This window comes from Silurus aristotelis (genome assembly GCF_946808225.1).
Source record: "Silurus aristotelis genome assembly, chromosome: 28".
Lineage (NCBI taxonomy): Eukaryota > Metazoa > Chordata > Actinopteri > Siluriformes > Siluridae > Silurus > Silurus aristotelis.
In genome coordinates this window covers 11,223,935-11,241,767 of record NC_139601.1, presented here as the reverse complement: position 1 = coordinate 11,241,767, position 17,833 = coordinate 11,223,935, and the positions used below count along the sequence as shown (strand labels likewise).

The 17,833-nt window shown below is 39.6% G+C and overlaps 1 long non-coding RNA gene and 1 pseudogene across 2 annotated transcripts; both read right to left on the bottom strand.

The window, feature by feature from the left end:
* Positions 1 to 4,712: 4,712 nt before the first annotated feature.
* On the bottom strand, positions 4,713 to 14,332 carry LOC310722250 (cyclin-dependent kinase 1-B-like; annotated as a pseudogene). The gene is made up of 6 exons (XR_014538299.1): positions 14,126 to 14,332; positions 13,477 to 13,784; positions 10,466 to 10,586; positions 9,250 to 9,414; positions 6,858 to 7,061; positions 4,713 to 5,155 (listed from the first exon to the last, which is right to left on the bottom strand). The product of XR_014538299.1 is annotated as a cyclin-dependent kinase 1-B-like (transcript).
* A 909-nt stretch (positions 14,333 to 15,241) lies between these two features.
* Positions 15,242 to 16,467, bottom strand: LOC310722037. The gene is made up of 3 exons (XR_014532266.1): positions 15,886 to 16,467; positions 15,503 to 15,826; positions 15,242 to 15,368 (listed from the first exon to the last, which is right to left on the bottom strand). It is a non-coding gene; the product is annotated as an uncharacterized lncRNA (long non-coding RNA).
* Between the last annotated feature and the right edge of the window lie 1,366 nt (positions 16,468 to 17,833).

Here is a 17,833-nt window from a genome sequence, read left to right as displayed (position 1 = left end):
CAAGTGCTAGCAAGCTTAAATAAGCTACTCTGACAGTATTTGACTTATGTATGGCACACATTTCACTATTAAACCACAATAAAATTTAGATCTTTGTGAGGTTTTTGTCAGTCAGTCAGTTTGTGATAGCATTTTGCTATTCAGCTGTCAGACAAGAGAACAAAGGAATCACATCTAGATGCAGATTAATGCATTAATAAAATAGTAGTAGAGGCTATTAATCTAAATCAACTTTTAAAGCATCTGACAAGCCAAACATCTAATGTATCAAGTAACAAGTGGCATCATAAAAAAGCTCTTTATAAACATAGCATCAAAACTTTTATAAAACCAGCACCAGCCTGTTAACCTGGAAAAACAAAGACAGTGTGGAGCCCAAGATCATAATGTGTAATCTGAAAGTAGAAGGTTGCTTTATCATGACTACTTGTTCATGTTTACAAAACAGAAAGTATTAGGTTCTGCTTGCTTATGAGCAAGTATGAAAAGAGCAAACAACATTATCTGGCAGTGAACAAGCATAAACATTAGATCCACAGAGAAGAAGAGATCTCATAGATCTTGCTGTAAAAAAAGTACCTATGTTCTGTCTAAATGAATAAGTGGGTGTTTTTTTCTACAAACAAACCTGTTTCATGCACTTTTTCTCTGGTCTGATGTTTGTCTGCCTATAACTGCCTACTGAGAGGTGGTGTCAAAGTGATGATTGTGGAGATTAATTAAAAAAAAAAAAAAAGCAAGGCATTAGTGCCACCTAGTGTTCAGTGATATGTGTTAAACATTAATAGTTTGGCTGCCCTAACTGAGCCATCAGGTCATAAGAACAATTCCCTGAAAGGGGTTTCATCCAAAATTCAATTTTAAATATGTAGAGCCCTGCTAAATTAGGGTCTAATAATTATTTGGTTTTTATTTTCTTTTACACAAAGAGTAAAAACTTGTTTATATCACTAAGAGATATAACTAAGAAAAAAATTTTTTATTAAAAAAAAGTGTTGTTTAACCAATAAGGTGATTTCTGACACACCTCTGAGGTCAGAGGTGAGAGAAGAGGGAGGAAGTGAAGTGTAAGAGAGAAGGACGACACGAGGAGTCTAGGAAAAAGAAAAAGGTGCGCGAATCGTGCGGTGCAGGTGTAAAGCCTGACTACTGGGTTTGTGACGATATACAAGAACAATGAACAGATAAAAGACTGCTAAGAAAAATAATTGTGGATGAACTCTATGTAGAGAGTGTGAGTGTAAGAGTAACTGGACAGTTTTTTAGTCCCAGGACTACGTGAGCTTTGTGTGAGTTGTACAGTTTGCAAAGTCGCAGAAAATAAACTATCATAAAGTTTGAGTGTACAAACGCTGTTTTGTGGGGCTTTGTTTTCTTTACATTTGTTTCTGTTAATAAATGGTTATTGGTTATACAATATATTCTTATGTTATATGTTATTCCTGAGTAACCCAGCCATTATGGATGCACAAGCCAGTGCACTCTTAGTGCCGGTCCCAAGCCCGGGTAAATGGGGAGGGTTGCGTTAGGAAGGGCATCCAGCGTAAAACATGTGCCAAATCAAATATGCGGATCACAAATGAGAATTTCATACCGGATCGGTCGAGGCCCGGGTTAACAACGACCGCCACAGGTATCGTTAGCCGACAGGGTACCGGTGGAAATTGGGCTACTGTTGGCTGAAGGAGGAGAAGGAGAGGAGGAAGACGTCTACAGAGACGGCAGGGAAAGAAGCAGTGCAGAAGAGTGGAGGTTCGGGTTGGTACTTTAAATGTTGGTACTATGACTGGTAAAGGGAGAGAGATAGCTGATATGATGGAGAGGAGAAAGGTAGATGTGCTGTGTGTTCAGGAGACCAAGTGGAAAGGAAGTAAGGCCAGGAACATTGGAGGTGGGTTCAAACTGTTCTATCATGGTGAGGATGGAAAGAGAAATGGTGTAGGGGTGATTCTGAAGGAAGAGTACAGTAAGAGTGTAGTGGAGGTGAAGAGAGTTTCTGATAGGGTGATGATCGTGAAGGTGGAAGTTAAAGGGATGATGATAAATGTCATCAGTGCCTATGCCTCACAAGTGGGCTGTGAGATGGAGGAGAAGGAAAGATTCTAGAGTGAATTAGATGAAGTGGTAGATGGTGTACCTAGGAATGGGTAGGTATGGTTTTAAGGAGAGGAATGTGGAAGGGCAGATGGTGGTAGATTTTGCTAAAAGGATGAAAATGGCAGTGGTGAACACTTATTTTAAGAAGAAGAAAGATCATAGGGTGACGTATAAGAGTGGAGGAAGGTGCACACAGGTGGACTATGTGCTATGCAGGAGTTGCAACCTGAAGAAGATTGGAGACTGTAAGGTGTTGGCAGGGGAAAGTGTAGCTAGACAGCATCGGATGGTACATTGTGTATTTGTGTATTTAGAGAAGGCGTACGACAGGGTGCCAAGAGAGGGGTTGTGGTATTGTATGAGGAAGTCAGGTGTGTCAGAGAAGTATGTGAGGGTGGTGCAGGACATGTATGAGGACAGTGTGACGGCAGTGAAGTGTGCAGTAGGTACGACAGACTGGTTCAGGGTGAAGGTTGGACTGCATCAAGGATCGGCCCTGAGTCCTTTTCTGTTTGCAGTGGTGATGGACAGGTTGACGGACGAGGTCAGACAGGAGTCTCCCTGGACTATGATGTTTGCGGATTATATTGTGATTTGTTGTGAGAGTAAGGAGCAGGTTGAGAAGAGCCTGGAGAGGTGGAGATATGCGCTGGAGAGAAGGGAAATGAAACTCAGTAGGAGTAATACAAAATACAGAGGGAGGGCAGTGGTGCGGTTGCAGGGAGAAGAGCTGGAGAAGGTGGAGGAATTCAGGTACCTGGGGTCAACTGTGCAAAGTAATGGAGATTGTGTTAGAGAAGTGAAGAAAAGAGTGCAGGCAGGGTGGAGTGGGTGGAGAAGAGTGACAGGAGTGATTTGTGATAGAAGAGTATCTGCAAAAATGAAGGGGAAAGTTTATAGGTCTGTGGTGAGACCTGTGATGTTGTATGGATTAGAGACAGTGGCATTGAGTAAAAGACAGGAGGTGGAGCTGGAGGTAGCAGAGCTGAAGATGTTGAGATTTTCGTTGGGAGTGACGAGGATGGATAAGATTAGAAATTAGTTTATCAGAGGGACAGTGCATGTAGGATGTTTTGGTGACAAGGTGAGGGAGGCGAGATTGAGATGGTTTGGACATGTGCAGAGGAGGGACATGAATTATATTGGTAGAAGAATTCTGAGGATGGAGCGACCAGGTTCATGGATGTGGTGAGGGAAGACATGCAGGTAGTTGGTGTAAAAGAGGCAGATGTAGAGGACAGGGTGGTATGGAGACGGATGATCCGCTGTGGCGACCCATAATGGGAGCAGAGGAAGAAGAAGAAGAATATATGTTACTCCTGAGTGATAGAAGATCATGTCTAAAAGAAACACTGAAGTCTGAAGCCCGAGGTTAATAACAGTATTTTGGAGTTACTTTGGTAGTAAACAAATTACACCTTAAGTAAATTGAGATGTGCCTCTCACGTGTAATATTAAATTCTAAGTTTCCCTAGACAATTTGAGCCAGTGAATCAGTGAGAGGGCTACAAATATTTACTGTTTCATAACTTTATATGTCATAACGTTCCACCAATAAACTATGGCCTACCTTCTTGTACACAGGGAAGACGCACATGCCGAATCGCTCCACTCTTTTCCTCATTTTCTCGATGTCGACCTGAGGACCACAGAGGATGTAAATCATTATTATTTATCATTATTTTATATATATATATTTTTTTTATAATTTTTTACACCAATAACAATAAAGCGATGTCTGATGCTGTTATCAGCCTCCAGCTGGCTGAAGCTAAAGAAATACACCTGTTTTATTTAAGGTGCTAAATAGAAAAATAATCTTGAAAAAAATAATTCTTGAATTCTCTTTTATGGTTTATATTTTAGAGTGAAGTACAATAACTCAAAATAGTTTTTACACTAAAGCTTTGCTTCTTTACTTTAAATGACCACAGAAAATACACTGAGCCAAATAACCATAAGGTGTTTGTACTACCTGGTGCTACCCTAAAATCTAATTCTCTGCCTTGAGTAAAGCTTATGGTTGTTACTGGGCAGTGAAATGCTTTTTAAAAAGGTATGACTGCAATGCACTTGATTTACACTGAAGAAATTATTGTACATCTTATTTCACACCACACTGTTCTATATAGGTTATGCGTCTGTAAAACTAGTCCTGTCCGATACAGACATGATGAAAGACTCATGGATTACTATTCAAATTAAATTCATATCTGATATTTCTTAATATAGGATTACAATAAACAAATGTTTAATTTTGACACCTATTTTAAGATATTGTACTTTTTTCAGGCTTAACATAACATTGTTAAATATGCCTAGAGAGAATTTATATAGCAGTATATAAGATTTAATAGCTTGATTTCAATGAATAAAAGCATTAAAATCTTTTAAATCAAATACAAATATTACATCAACAAGCACATATTCAAGATATTTTTTTTAAATCGTAATCTTAGTCAATATGCTAAACCCAAATAAAAACAAGCATATCAGGGTATTTTTTTGATAACAAGATTATGAATAATTATCAAACAGGGATAAAAACCTGCCTTAAAAAGCATAAAATCAACAATTTCCAAAACAATATTCAGAACTATCAAAAGTGAGAATTTTTGGCAAAGCAAAAATAAATATTCCTCTGCTGGTGCATAATAGAACTCTTAATGAAGAGATTTTTTTCAATAACATTTAGTCAGCTGATTCCAGAATAAGCATTTTTTTTAAGGAATGTCACCTACCAAAAAGAACAGACTGCAGAAAAAAACAAGCATGGTACAAAGTCTGAGCAGATGGGTGACCTGTACATAGAAACTACAACCTTCTACACAATACCTCGACTTTAGATAAACTCTGGTATATAAAAGGCACCAAAGCATTGAGTGTAACTGGCTAACAGTCTCTGGTTATTAGGAAGAACATCATCAGGAAGAATAGATGCTGAACAGGACTTCTCGTGCCTCAAATTAGGCATCGGCATCGTGACATCACAGACGAATTGGTGAACAAGAGCGTTCTCGGCTTGGATTCTCTTGTTGGGGTCGTATTTTAGCATTTGCTATTAGAAAATAGGAAGAGAAACCAATACTGTGTTAAAACATTACTATAAAAATAGTATTTTATATGCATGTTTTACACTATATGCTTTTTATATGACAGTAAGAAATCTAAACATTTTTGACTCGATCAAACATCACTTTTAGCTTCCTAAAATATGCATCAGGGTCAGTTTTTACATATGGGTTGGTATTAGTCAAGTCAAGAAGCTTTTATTGTCATTTCAACCATATATAGCTGACCCTGGTGCTACTTGAAACAACATAGAGCTTCAACATACCACACAACATTGAGCTACATACAGAACACAGGGATAAAGTTTTGAAGTTGTCCCGGTCACATTAAGTGCATTGTGTGCAATCTAGTGTTAACAGTGCAGACAAAAGAGAGTGCAAACGGACAACACAAGAGAGTGTGCATATGGGTTTTATTTACAGTTGAGTTCTGTGTGTCGAGAATCCTGATGGCTTAAGAAAAAGAACCTGTTGCACAGTTTGGGTGTGAGGTCTGAATGCTTCGGAACCTCTTTCCTGATGGTAGGAGAGTGTGTGTAACAGGTGTGTGGGGTCATTCACAATGCTTTGGCTTTGTGATGCAGGGAAGAGAGACACAGATCATCTTCTCGGCCGTCCTCACTATACTCTGTAGGATCTTGCAGTGCAGTTCCTAAACCAGGCAGTGATGCAGCTGCTCAGAATGCTCTCAATAGTCCCTCTGTAGAATGTGGTCAGGATGGGGGGAGGGGGATAAGTTTTCCTCAGCTTTCTTGGTAATGAAGCTGGTGTTGAGTGACGTGGTGAACTTCTTTGCCAGATGAACACCAATGAATTTGGTCCACGAATGATCCATAGATGATCAATGAAGAATGGGCGCTCTGTGCTCTCCTATAGTCAACAACAATCACTTTGGTTTTGTCAATGTTCAGAGACAGGTTGTTGGCTCTACACCAGGATGTTAACTGTTGCACTTCCCCTTTGTATGCTGACTCGTCGTTCTTGCTGATGAGACCCACCACGCTCGTGTCATCAGCGAACTTGATGATGTGGTTTGAGCTGTGCATTGCTACACAGTCATGAGTCAGCAGAGTGAACACCATTGGGCTGAGCACACAGCCCTGAGGGGCCCCAGTACTCAGTGTGGTGCCATGATATATTAGCAGTGTGCAAGAGATAATGCTTATTATATACAGATAACAATGTAATTATACACAAGTAAAACAAGGCTATAAAAATAATAATAATAATAATTAAATAAATAAATCTACCCATGAGAGTTGAGCAAAACAACCTGCAACAAACCAACAGATAAATCATGCGATTTCCCAAGGGATTCAATTAAATCATGAACTAAAGAATGAACTGAAGATTTCCTTTTAAATTAGAAATGAAAAAGTATCTATATAATTTTTTCCAATAAAAAATTTTTGTTTTAAAATCTAACACAGAAATCATTCCAAATGATGGCTGTCACAGAACGTGGAATTCTCCCAGTAGGTTCAGTACTGGGGAACAGATTTAAAGTGAGAGCAAAATGTAGTGCAGCAATCAAACCCCAAGAGCCCTTTGCCCTTAAACCACAGATAGCGTTAGCCTCGCCAGTATTCAAAATCTCAAGAGCACAAATGCTTTTGTCCTGTTGTAGCACTCAGGAGTTCTGCGAATTCCCACAAACTTGGCCAAACAGGTCTTGTAAATAAATCTTACTGCGAGTAGGTCTCTGCCATCGTCATCCAGAGGAGGCACCACTTTAGACAGGTCCTGCAGTGCCCATTTGGGGAAAGAAGGCTTGTAGTCAGGCATTGAGGTTACTCCGGGCCACACTGACTCATTGGGAGTGCTGAGGGTTCGGAATATCCGGAATAGCTGACCAATTTCTGAATCTCTAGGAAACAGTGCCCTTCGACTAATCTGAAATATGGACACCACAGACATAGCAGCAAAATAAATAAGAAAAATTTTTTTTTTGATAGGTTCAGAAAAGTCTATAGGCATCTAATAAAACATAATTTATTATAATATAATTTATAATAATTGTATAATTATTTTGCAAAACAAAATGGGATGAATTGCAGAGGCTAAATTGCTTTTTGTGCAAAAAATTAAGCACTATATAGTTCTTATGTTAAGATGTAAAAGTGGAAGTATAGATGTTCTTCTATAAGATTGTTATATATATTGTATTTATTATATGCTTAATGATAAATTACCACAGTGGCACAATTATTAAGGGTTCCTACAAATTTTGCTTTTAAAATTCCACTACTTCCCTAAAGAGTTTTAATACCATATTTAACATCTAAAATAATGGTTTCAAATTCCAAATATAATGTGCAACATCTCTGATGTATGCCAGAGTCCCAGTTTTTGATGTTTTCCATGTGTTTAGTTGCATGGCTGGGGGCGCTGTACTGTCATGGCAACTGCTGCCTCACAACATAACTGTCAGGGTTACGGAGTGACGGAAGCAAAAACCGAAGTGTTGAGAAGCAGGTTTTAATTAAGAAACACGAAACAGTGAAATAAACCAAAAACCTAATGGAAAGCAGTGAGTCCTTTGGAAAGGAAGATCTGTGCGTTCTTGGAGGGATAGAGATCGCAACAGTGTAGATATCCACGCGATGAGTCCTTGAATGTTCTCCCACATAAGCGAGTAGACCTGACAGTGAGTAAGTGAAGGGGTTTATATAGGGCTGCTAGGTTAATGAGCCGCAGGTGCCGGTACTTAGAATGATTTAGATAGGCTACGTGTGTGTGTGCGTGTGTGTGTGTGTGTGTGTGTGTGTGTGTGTGTGTGTGTGTGTGTGTGTGTGTGTGTGTGTGTGTGTGTGTGTGTGTGTGTGTGTGTAGAGTCGAGGGATGGTGTAGCAGGCTGTTCCCTGACAATAACAACCAGTCACAGCTGTGCAGATCCAGCATAGTGTCGATCTTAATCGATCTTTTGGAGAGTCTTGCACGGAGAGTAAAATGCTAAAAAATAAAAAACATTTAAAAACAATGGGTTTTTTTTACATCAGTGTCGACTGTGAAGATGGAGGCTTTCAAAAACGAAAAAAAGGTTTTTTTTGTCAGTGCCGCGACACTTCAAAGAGCTGAAAAATAAATTCTGGCAGAAATGACAGAGGTTTAATTGTCTTACATTTTGTTCATGCGCAGTTCAGGGAAAATGATTGAAAAACAAAAGTGTTTTTACACAAACACGCTATATTGAAAAATTTATCTGGATAAGTGAAGGGATAAAACGATTCCTTGAGTAACTCAAGTAATTTGAATACAAAAAAAACAATTGAGGTCAATTATTTGCATCGTTTAGGTCATTTAACTACACACGAAGCACTGTGTTTCCCCACGGACCATTATTACTGATGCACCACCCACTAAACTCTGCATTGTTCTGAGGTCTTGTTTATAAACGCCACTTTCCGAGCGAAGGTTGTGCACCAATTCCCCTTCTCGCCTTCTGTGTTTCCACATTGTGCACTTATTCCCGTCAAGTTTGGTTTTTATTTAATTAAAAATTTGTATGTGGAAAGTGGCATACACACGTTTATAAATGAGACCCTTGGACAGGAAATACAGAAGACGCTGCAGAATGAAATATGGAGAAATGAGGAGAAAACGAAGAGAAGATTCAGGCCAAAGAACACAACAGAAAAAAGTTCTAAGGTTTGGGGTCATTTCAAACTAAAACAAAGAAAACACCATACCTGATACATAAATTAAACCTGATTATCTTTTTTGAAAGTAATTGAAAATGATTTTTTTATATTTTTGTTTATGATTGTTTTTTTTTTTATATTTTTGTATTTTGAAGTTATATGGCAATTAAATAAACAAAACAGGTTTAGTTCAGTCTTCACAGATTACAATCTCAACAATAAAAAAGTTATTTTTTAGAAAATGAATTATTACAAGAAACCCGTCTTATTTTCTTTGGTATATTTAGTATTGCTCTTTAACGGAGAAATAGTACTTCTTAATTGCTTTATTACTTACTTAATTGATGGACTCACCGGTAGAATACTTGATTACTAAAATAATTGACAGCTACAGTCCTAGATTAGTGTAATAAAAATAAAGAAAATAAAAAGCAACTTACCTCGTGCGTGTATGTGCGTACTGACACACCAAAAAGCCCTGGCCAAGCCAAAGTCGGCTAGTTTGATTTCTCCTTGAGCGTTAATGAGCAGATTCTGAGGTTTTGGTGTAAAACCCGGTGAGAGTGACAGAAGGATAAACCCTGGAGCAGCTGGAACAGGTAGCTCTGAAAATACATACAGACAAGAAAGACAAGGAACTACAGCAACACTACCAGGACAAAAACAGTGATGAAAAAGTGCTGACAAATTACAAGCACTACAGCAAAACTGAAGTCTATATTAAATTCTATGTCCAGTGAAAGTTGCAAGAGCTGCTGTAGTAATGTCCTTCAGCAATGGTTAAAACTTGTTTACTGATTTATTGCATGCAAATTCCAGCAAAAATGTTGCAAATGTGTAAGATGTCCGAACAACTCGTTGAGTCACAACCTATATTTAAATGATGGTTGGTTTGTTTTATATGTTTGTTTATTAAAAAATAATATATATAATAATTTCTATATTAATTATATTATTTTTTATATTATAAATTATAAAATTAAAGGCTATAATTTCTCTCAACAAAATTGGCTGATGGTATCCTAAGTCTGCAACATAGGGAACCGTTGTTGATTTATTCATTAATAGAGAGTGAAAGCACTTTTGTATGTCACTAAGGGCGTTTGCTAAATGCTAAATGTGCATGGTTGAAGAAGGCAGATTTCATTCCTAGCCTATTCAAAACCATCTAACTAACCTAAATCATAAAACACACATAAAAAAAATTAATAAATAATATACACCGACCAGGCATAACATTATTACATTATAACATTATGGCCAGTGAAGTGAATAACACTGATTATCTCTTCATCATGACACCTGTTAGTAGGTGGGATGTATTAGGCAGAAAGTGAACATTTTGTCCTCATAATTGAGGTGTTAGAAGCAGGAAAAATGGGCCAAATTGTGACGGTTAGACGACTGGGTCAGAGCATCTTCAAAACTGCAGCTCTTGTGGGATGTTCCCAGTCTGCAGTGCTCAGTATCTATTAAAAGTGCTCTAAGGAAGGAAAAGTGATGAACCGGCGACAGAGTCACGGGCGGCCAAGACTCACTGATGCACGTGGGGTACGAAGGCTTGTCCGTGTGGTCCAGTCCAACAGACGAGCTCCTGTAGCTGAAACTGCTGAAGTTAATGCTGTTAATGAGCGACGGGTCAGAACTCACACTTACCTTGACCAGAGGAAGTGAAATGCCAGTAACTGAGAACGAGTCCATAAATTTCTTAAGGTCTTGGTGAAGAAATTCAAACACGAGATAAAGCTTATTCTCTGTGTGGATGACATCAAGCAGCCTGAAACAAATTCAGAGACACTCTCATTAGAGTTCAAGGTCTAACTGTGTATATTCGCTTGCTGACACAAAATACTACTGTTCAACACTAATAATGCACCAAAAATATAAATCATATGACAATAAGATGAATAGTCAATGACATCATGTGTCATGAGGACCAGATCAGAATATACAACAAAAAAGAAAAATAAAGACTTGCATTTCACTGTAGACAGAATCGATAATAAAGCTGCCTAGTTGATGTTTAGGAAAAATATATTTTCCTGCACTGTATCTTTGGATTATTTAGGACAAATTAACACTAGAATTTCAAATCTGCCTTTATGTCACTGACTCAAAGGTGGGTAGTATACAAACTGTTCTGACAGTGATATTATTTTGCTTTAGTGCTAGCTCTCTTTTGGGTTGTATGTTGTTCTGTTTACATCCCAGATTCAACACTACCAGATAAACATAACCAGCATTTGTTGTATACACATAGTACCTAATACCCTGTATGATCTGTGCTTATCTACAAATTTCTGAGATCCTTTAAAGTATAAATCTGCACTACAGTGGTAGCTATTAGCTGAGAAAAAAAAAAGATATGATTTTGTATATTTTGGCAACTCGTTCTGTGAAATGGTGTGTAAAATGACTGAATGAGTAAGGCAGACTCCTCTCAATCATAAGGTAAAGAGTTTGACAAGAAGGAAGAGCCATAGAGTCGAGTTGCTGGATTTCAGAACTGAAAGAAGTCAGTGAAGGTGGTTCAGATATCCAATGAGGGTGCTCTTGTGTCAGCTCCTGCAAAAATTCTATTGTACATGTTTCAAATTAGATCCATTGGGAGTCTTAGTAACCACTGGACAGATTTTTATCTTACAGATGACTTGGGAATCCCCCAGGAGAAGCTCCAATCTAGAGATAGAACATCTATATAGGAACAGAAGTCTTAGCTTTTTTTTTTTTTTTTTTTTGGAGATTTCTCGTATAGCGGTACTCGGGACACCTTCGGTCTCCCTGCAAAAAACATCATCATTAACGACATCTGCTCTAATTATAATTACTTATTTGAATACTATCAATCTGGACATCCTTTTTAATGTCCTATAATAACACTATAATCCTAGCATTACCCAGATGAAGTACCAAAGTGGAGAAAACTTGAATACATTTTGAGATTAATCAGACTCTTAGTGATGCTGGGATTACAGTGGAATTATAAAGCATTAGGCAGTATATACAGTATTACCATATAAAAAAAATGTCCTGAAAGAAAACATCATTATTAGGGACATCTGCTCTTGTTAAAATGACTGTTATATGTTTTTCCTTTGGACGAGCATCTTAATGGTTAATCATCTCGTAATAATTCCAGCCTCACCCAGATAAAGAGTCTGACTCATCATTTATGAAGAGATTATTAACAATTAACCAATAGCTCCAGTATGACCATAAAAAATGTCCTGGAAGAAGACATCTGCTGCAGTTATAATGCAATTCTTTCTTTTTTTTTTTTCCCCTGTGACCTTTGCTACAATATTTTTCAATATCTGGGCATAAGGCATATTGTGGACTTTCGGAAATCTAACAGCAGGAGACATTCCCCAGTCTATATCAATAAAACTAAGGTAGAGAGGGTCTCCAGCTTCAAGTTCTTAGAAGTTTAGGATTTGTCCTGTCACCAGAACACTTCAGCTCTGGTTAGGAAGGCACAATAGCGTCTGTACTTCTTGAGGAGTTTAAAGAAAGGTCATCTGTCCCCAAAGATTCTAACGAGTTTTAACCGCTGCATCATCGAGAGTATCCTGACCAACTCCATCACTGTATGGTACTGTAAGGAACACTGGGCACTGGTACATCAGGAGCCGGTTTAACTCGACCTTTTTTACTGCCATAGCCTTAGAATTACTTGTTGTACATATACTTGTTTATCTGCACTTGCCAATTTGCACAATTGTTACTTTTTGCACTTCTGGTAGATGCTAAACTGCAGTTCATTGCTGTGTACCTGTACTAAGCATTGACCTCTCCCTCTCCCTCTCTCTTTCTCTCTCTTTCTCTCTCTTCTCCATCTCTCTCTCTCTCCCCCTCCATCCTCCATGTCTCTCTCTCTCTCTCTCTCTCTCTCTCTCTCATATTGGGAGAGAGCTCTCCCAATATGGAAGGCTCATCTCTCCGATTAAAATGATCCCGATCGGATGTAAGTCTGACCTGGTGAAGCATGTGGTGTCCTTTAGGAGGTTCACATACATGATTTTGAACAGTAACGCGGAGCTGGAGCACAGGCTAATATTTAAAATTGATGGGTTTGACTACGTAATTTATGATCAACCGAATTCATGAAGTGCTTCAGCTGCGGGAAAAGTGTACACCTAGTGCAAGCATGTCCCCAGGCAGTTTGGGGGAAAGACACCAGCACTGGCAGCGAGCAGTGCGGTTTTCCCAAAAGTGAGCGGAACGGAGTCAGACAGCGCGGCGGCTGCGTTGTCTAAAACCAATATTCCTGTGGAAAAGCTACTAAAACTAACCCAGTGTCCGGCGAGGAGGTGATTAATGTCTCTAGGTTACAGAGAAGGAGAGGCTCTCCGGGAAATGGCTCTTAGGTCAAGGCCATAAACCCAACAAAGGTCAACGGGGTGGACCAGCCTGCAGCGTCGCAAATGTCCATGAGTGATACTCCAGCAGACCAGGCCGTAAAGGCCGCCACACTCTGGGTGAAGTGAGCCCTGACCCCGAGCGGAGCGGGGAGACCAGAGGATTAGTAAGCTGAAAAGATGGCATCCACTACCCACCTGCTTAACGTCTGCTTATTGGCTAGGAACCTTCCTATTAGAGCCACAGCATACGACCAGCTGCTCTGACTACCTCCATGGACTCTATCTAAGCTTCACCCCGAAAGTCACCTCAGGAAACTCCAGTGTGCGGGAAGGATGGCCATGTGGGAGCATGCAGCCTTCAGATCTAAAGTGACAAACCAGTCCTTAGACTTGATCTGAGACACGACCTCTTTGAGAGTGAGCATCCTGAGCCCGAGCCTCATAAGTGAGCAGTTCAAGGAGTGGAGATCTAGAATGGGATGCAACCCGCCATTCTTCTTCGGAACAACGAAGTACGGGCTGTAGTAGCCTAACTCTCTGACCGAGGCGGAGGGAACCACCTCGATGGCCCGCTTCCTCAGGAAAGAGCGCAACTCCTGTTCCAGGACCAGAGCCTGCGTGGGTCCCACCAGGGTGGGACACATCCCGTTGAACCAGGGAGGAGAAGACGCAAACTGAATCATGTAGCCCTTCTCTATAGTACGCAGGACCCACCATCTTTCATAGCAGGCCAGCCTGGTATGCCTGCAACACACTAATCGTGTGGAGGCAACCCGCAGCCTGACCTGCCACGTAGCCCTACCTACCAGAGCCAAATTGGCTTTTTGTTGGCAAACTGAAGCCTTCATAGATGCAGCACTTGGGGAGAGATAGCTATCTAGCGTCTCTTCCACACGCGGCACCGTCCTGTGGCCGCACTACTTAGCCCCAACTTTATTTGCACACAGCAAGAAACATTGGGAAAAGCACACGCCGCACACGGGTCTCCCAGGACCTCGGTGTGCAGGTCGGCGAAGGCGCTGAGGCTATGACACAGGGCGCAGGAAACGCTCATCCAGCTCACTGGGTGCGCGCTGCTTCTGGTTCTCGACTGGGCCAGGCTAGATCCAGCTTGGACACAGCCCGTGTCACAACTGTGAGGAGTCCACGGGCTCGCTAGCATCTCATCCTCCTTGGAGAGAGAGATATTTAACGCTGCGCCGCTCGCACTAATTTCTAATTCTCAGCTAATAAGAAGAGAATAAAGCCTTCATCAATATATACACCAGAACTGATGTAGTCCATCAGAGTCTGTTCCACAGCTTGGATCTCCTCTGTAGACCACTTTCTCCGTGGTTTTTTTGAAGATCCTGAATAAAATTAAAGTAATTAGTAATTGTGATAAAAGTGACTCATAACATATCAGAAAAATACATGATCTTTAGTTTGTCTTTCACTGTTTTACAGTTTTAGACACATTTGTGCTAAAATGCTTGCTTGCACCTTTACATGGTCTTAAGCACAAATTCCTTCACTGGAAATTGGTTATAGCTTAATACAGGAGGACCTTTCCCTTTCTATACATGTTTAAGCCTTCAGTAACTAAACATTGTGGATACATGTCTGAAATCGGTTATTGCTAATTAAAAACTGTGCATATGATTGAATTATATTGGTCCAGAGTGACCAAAAGCAAACGATCTAAAAAAAAAAAGGATAAAAAAAAATAAATAAATAAAAAAAAGGGATCCAATTCTGATATCTAGTTTCATCTCCATGTGAAAATCAAGGGGGCTTTTATTAAAATAGTTCCTGGTGCAGATTCCTATTGAAATGACTTTTGACAGAAAATTGAATGACCCATTTCATAAGACATTTGAAAAACAGCTTTGTTGTGTATTGTTCTTCCAAGTCATTGCCAATCAGCTGCAGTACTTTTGAACAAAAGATAAACAGGTGAAATTAGAAAAAAATCTTTTCAATTCATTCTTTACTCAGGATATTAAAATATAGCATAAGAAAATAAAAATAAAAAACAAGTAAAAGACATTCAAATCATAAAAGCCCTAAACAGAATGCAGAATTATATAAATAAACAGAATTTTTTTTTTTTACAAGTACAACATTATCAGATGTTTTCAATATCAGAATATTATTAATTTTAGCTGGTTGATGACTTTTGTCTTGTCTAACTTCAGCAGTTGACTTCTTTGATTTGTCTGTATAATAAAAAGCTCTTTTATTAAATGATTCAACAAGAACTCCTAAATATAATTAAGCACTTAATTGTTTTCTTCCAGTAATATTTCATCTCTAGCTTTCCCATCATTCCCTACATTAGCTGACAACATACCTGCAGAATTTGAGAGTGGAGATGAAGCATTGTTTTCTTTTACGTTTTCAGAGTCTGATCCTTCACTGTCCATCAGTACTCTCTCTAGTAAACACAGCAACCTCAGAGAAAATGATTATAGCTAAATAAGTGGAGAATAATTTTTTAACTGCTACATTCATCAAATAATCTATAACCAACGGTGGTGTTCCTGTTAATCATAACATGGAATTTGAGATTTTTTAAACATCTTTATTTTACTCAGGCCTGTTTTACCTTGTGAATCAATCTTGTGATCTAATCTAGATTGCTTTCTTTGAATTGAGATAGTTGTCCTCTCTCCAACTTTACTTATCTTCTCCAGCTGTGATGTACCTTCAGGTATCCTGTAGTACTGCCTGTACTACAAAGTCAGCAAGGTCATCCATCTCATTGTCTTTCAAATTAAGGACCTTGGACATAGTGGCGATGTGCTTTCTCAGTCTAGTGGAGGATAACGCATCAGGGTGTTCTGCGCCTCAGCTTTGAGCAATCTGACAAATAATGTGTGATCCTCTAAAGTGACTGAGTGCTTGTGGTCATCCAACCATGAACACGTTCTCATTGGGCACATCAAAGCTATTGCAAGTCTTTAAAAGTAACTCCATTGAGGTCACAATATCAGGAGTAAGAACAACGGGGACTTTTCATCCACGTTTGCCTTTTATCTCAATTCTCTGGAAGTGCTTACACAGTTTCTTTTCAAGGTCTGTTAGAGCAAGCGCTACATCTGGATGAGTCACTGAGGTGTCCCTCGATGTAAAAGCAGTAAGGGACAGCTTGGATACCTCTCCTTCCCTTCTACAATTGAACAGAATTACCTGAGTGTCACTTTTGCAACTTCTGCCCAGTGCTTGTTACTTGGATCTTTTTCAGGTTTAGTTTGGCTCTCGTTACTCTGTCTATCAAGATACTGATGAATTTTTTCACATCTTCAGCAAAGGGAAGAAGTTGGAGAGTTCCACTTTGCCTCGCTCAAATTTTGGAGGGCCTCGGATGAGACACGCTCTCTCCATTTAGTTTCGCAGATTTGTTTGAAAGTCTGCACATTGCTAATGGTTTTCTTATCATGGTGTGGATAGAAAGAGAAATGGTGTAGGGGTGATTCTAAAGGAAGAGTACAGTAAGAGTGTAGTGGAGGTAAAGAGAGTTTCTGATGATGAACGTGAAGCTGGAAGTTGAAGGTGTGATGATAAATGTCAGTACTTATGCTCCACAAGTGGGTTGTGAGATGAAGGAGAAGAAAACATTCTGGAGTGAGTTGGATGAAGTGGTAGAAGGTGTACCTAGGAATGAAAGTTTGGTGATTTGGGGGATTTAAATGGGCATGGTGAGGGAACAGAGGTGATGAGGAGGTGATGGGTAGGTATGGCTTTAAGGAAAGGAATATGGAAGGGCAGATGTTGGCAGATTTTGCTAAAAGGATAAAAATGGCAGTGGTGAACACTTATTTTCAGAAAAAGGAGGATCAGACACTACAGAGTGGAGGAAGGTGCATACAGGTGGACTATGTTCTATGTAGGAGATGCAACCTGAAGGAGATTGGAGACTGTAAGGTGTTGGCAGGGGACAGTGTAGCTAGACAGCATCGGATGGTGGTCTGTAGGATGGTTTGGGAGGTGAAGAAGAGGAAGAGAATGAAGACTAAAAGAAGAATAAGATGGTGAAAACTGAAGGAGGAAGACTGCAGTGTGAGATTCAGGGAAGAGGTCAGACAGGGGCTCGGTAGAGGGATGTGGTGAAATGAGAAGCTGTATGAGAAATTGGACACTAAGGAAGAATGGAATAAAGAATGGAGATGGAAATGTCTTGACTAGTGAAGAAAGTGTGTTGAGAAGCTGGAGGGAGTATTTTGAGCAGCTGATAAATGAGGAAAATTAGTAAAAGAGAAGGTTGGATGGTGTGGAGTTGGTGAAGCAGGAAGTGGATAGATTTAGTAAGGAGGAAGTGAGAGCAGCAATTAAAAGGATGAAGAGTGGAATGTCGGTTGGACCAGATGACATACCAGTAGAAGCATGGAGATGTTTAGTTGAGATGGCAGTGGAGTTTTTAACTAGATTGTTCAACAGGATTTTGGAAGGTAAGAGGATAAATGGAGAAGGAGTGTGCTGGTACCGACCTTTAGGAATAATGAAGATGTGCAGACTTGCAGTAACTACAGGAAAATTAAGTTGATCAGTCACACCACGAAGTTATGGAAAAGAGTAGTGCAAGCCAGGCTAAAAGAAGAGGTGACCATCTGTGAGCAACATTATGGTTTTATGCCGAGGAAGAGCACCACAGTTGCATTATTTGCTTTGAGAATGTTGATGG